The sequence below is a fragment of the Sinocyclocheilus rhinocerous genome, unplaced genomic scaffold, assembly GCF_001515625.1.
Source record: "Sinocyclocheilus rhinocerous isolate Xijiao unplaced genomic scaffold, SAMN03320098_v1.1 scaffold4823, whole genome shotgun sequence".
NCBI lineage: Eukaryota > Metazoa > Chordata > Actinopteri > Cypriniformes > Cyprinidae > Sinocyclocheilus > Sinocyclocheilus rhinocerous.
The window spans coordinates 51,052-54,363 of NW_015644448.1; positions in this window are offsets into that span (position 1 = coordinate 51,052).

Consider the following 3,312-nt stretch of genomic DNA (forward strand, 5'->3'; position numbering starts at 1 on the left):
AATGACCTGAGGACTGGATTTTTCCCCCTGGAAAACAATATTATATACTTAAACCACAATTGACGACTACTGCTTTTTGTCTGCATGTTTGTTTAGTTTTGTTTTAAATTAAAATTTTATTAATGAATGGTTTTGGTTATAAGTGGATTTATAAGGGCTGGTACAGCGCTTTTTAAATGTCTTTGAAAAATAGCATCTGTTTAGGTGGATCTATTTACATTTACATCATTTAACAATCTGTTTGGAATACAGTATTTGTGAAGATTCTCTATTGAGGAGGGGTCTAATGAGGGTGAGGGTCTAATAGAATCATCCTAGCATCCAGCTCACAACATTAACTCTACTCATTTATAATATTGTGTTAAACAGTCTAAAGACCACAGAACATTTCGGAAAATAAGATAGAATACTAAACTTTAACTTGTTCTAAGTTAATTCATAGACTGTTTTTTTTTGTTATTTAACAAGTCTATTTTATAATCATATCCTTTGCATGTCTTGATTCAATATGAGGTCAATTTCAGATTCATTAACCTGTCTCAAGAATGTCAAACATGTCACATCCTTTGAACTTGCTATTCAGTTTCAACCCTCTATTCAAACAACACTGCTGCTCCTGTGCCTGTTAATATACAATATACCCAGCGGCTCCGCCTCGGCTCCTAGCTCCCTCACCTCCACCGACACCCGTCGATCCACCAGCTCCACCGGGCTCCCTCGTCCCTCCGGCTCCGCCTTGGTCGGGCGTCGACCCGCCATCGCCTCAGGACTACGCTCCTCCGGCTGCACCTCGTCGCTCCATCCCACCAGATCCTCCCTCCCGCCAGCTCCACCTTGATCCTCAGTCGCTCCGGCTCCGCCGCTGATCTCCGCCTCGTTCACCAGAACCCTCGGCTCCACCCTGGCCCCGCGGCATACCCCTGGCTTGTTGGCTCTACGTTTCCGCCTCGGGCTCCGCCACCAGCGGCCATTACTCCTCCATGGCTCCTCCCTCCGTCGGCTCCACCGTGGGTCCCCATCATGGCTGTGGCCTGGGTCCTGCTTGGCTCCTCCTGCTCCAAGTTCTTCCTGTTTGCTCCCTGGCTCCTCCCTCCATCGTCACCTCCCTGGTCTCTGTCTGCCGGCCCCCTCCCGAGTGTCCATCCTCCTCCTGAGCCGCCTCCCAAGTTCCCACCCTTGCTCTGTTGTTCTACGGCGTGAGGACGCGCCTTCCGGGAGGGGGACGATATGTCAGAATCATGGACCTGTTTTGTTATGGTTTGCCCCTGTTTCGGTTCCTGTGTTCCCTTATTTGGTCATGTTCCTGTCCTTGTTTAGTTAATTAGGACAATTACCAAACACAGGTGCACAGAATGACTGTGTTTATAAGTTCTTGTCTGTGCATTTCTCTTCTGTCAGGTCTACTTGTTGGATGTCGTGTGTTTCCCGTTTTTCTGTTGTGGATTAATACTTGAATCACAGGGTATAAAGACTATTGAACGTTTCTCCGCATCTCCATCGTTCCTCCCACAGTGAATCGTGACACTAGCCTCCTCACGTCACAGAATTCAGTTAATTCTCAGCACATAGAGACACTTTCACCTAGATATCACACTATAGAGATTGTGTCTGTTCCCCGAACTAGAAAATACAAAAACGTCCAAACCAATTTAAGAGTAACAATTTAATTGATGTTCAACAAATAAAAATTTATATAATACAGAGAAACAAATTATAAAGCTTAGATAGATACTATTAGAGATAAAATTGTAACCAAGCAGCCGTCAGCTACAGTATCGCATCAGACAGTGCACTATAGATCCCCTGAGGAACAATTCCACTCATTCTCTACTATAGGAGAGGAAGAATTTTATAAACTTGTTAAATCTAAACCAACAACATGTATGCTAGACCCTATTCCATCTATGTTCCTAAAAGAGGTGTTTCCAGAAGTCATAGATCCTCTTCTGACTATTATTAATTTGTCATTAGGATATGTCCCCAAAACCTTCAAACTGGCTGTTATTAAGCCTCTTATCAAAAAACCACAATTTGACGCCGCCTCCCAAGTTCCCACCCTTGCTCTGTTGTTCTACGGCGTGAGGACGCGCCTTCCGGGAGGGGGACGATATGTCAGAATCATGGACCTGTTTTGTTATGGTTTGCCCCTGTTTCGGTTCCTGTGTTCCCTTATTTGGTCATGTTCCTGTCCTTGTTTAGTTAATTAGGACAATTACCAAACACAGGTGCACAGAATGACTGTGTTTATAAGTTCTTGTCTGTGCATTTCTCTTCTGTCAGGTCTACTTGTTGGATGTCGTGTGTTTCCCGTTTTTCTGTTGTGGATTAATACTTGAATCACAGGGTATAAAGACTATTGAACGTTTCTCCGCATCTCCATCGTTCCTCCCACAGTGAATCGTGACACTAGCCTCCTCACGTCACAGAATTCAGTTAATTCTCAGCACATAGAGACACTTTCACCTAGATATCACACTATAGAGATTGTGTCTGTTCCCCGAACTAGAAAATACAAAAACGTCCAAACCAATTTAAGAGTAACAATTTAATTGATGTTCAACAAATAATTTTACCCTTGGGAGATATCATCAGGAAACATGGTGTTAGTTTTCACTGTTATGCTGATGAAACCAAATTGAAAAACTGAATGCATAGTTGATAAAAGAAAACTGGATGACGATTAATTTCTTACTGCTAAATTCTGAAAAAAAAAAAAAACAGGGGTTAATTATCGGAACTAAAACCCTATAATATTTAAACATGTAATATGTTATAACCTAGAACACCGTCTAACACTTGATGGCTGCTCTGTCAATTCTTCGTCATCAATTAGGAACCTAGGTGTGCTATTTGATAGCAATCTTTCCGTCGAAAGCCACATTTCTAAAACTGCATTTTTCCCTCAAAAATATATCTAAATTGCGGCCTATGCTCTCAATGTCAAATGCAGAAACGTAAAAAAAATAAAAAAAAAATAAAAAAAAATACAAAATTGTATGATTCAGGAGAACAGCTACTCTAACGTTTAACTAAACTCTCACCCATTGGTCAAGTTCACTTTCACTTGTACTGTATTCTTCTCTCCACAAGAACGGCAGAGGTCTGAAAGGTCATCTTTTGACAATGAGGAAAGTGATTAATGTGTACCATACAGAATGTTTGAAAACAGGTTCACAAGGCAAAAAAATGTGCTTACTAGTTTCTTTTAAAAGTGTTATGCCAATCTGTTTCTGCATCTCCACAACCCCTCCTTCATCAACTGGAAAATTCATGCTTTCCTTCTTAAGAAGGGCCTGTGCTAACTGGTGTGAA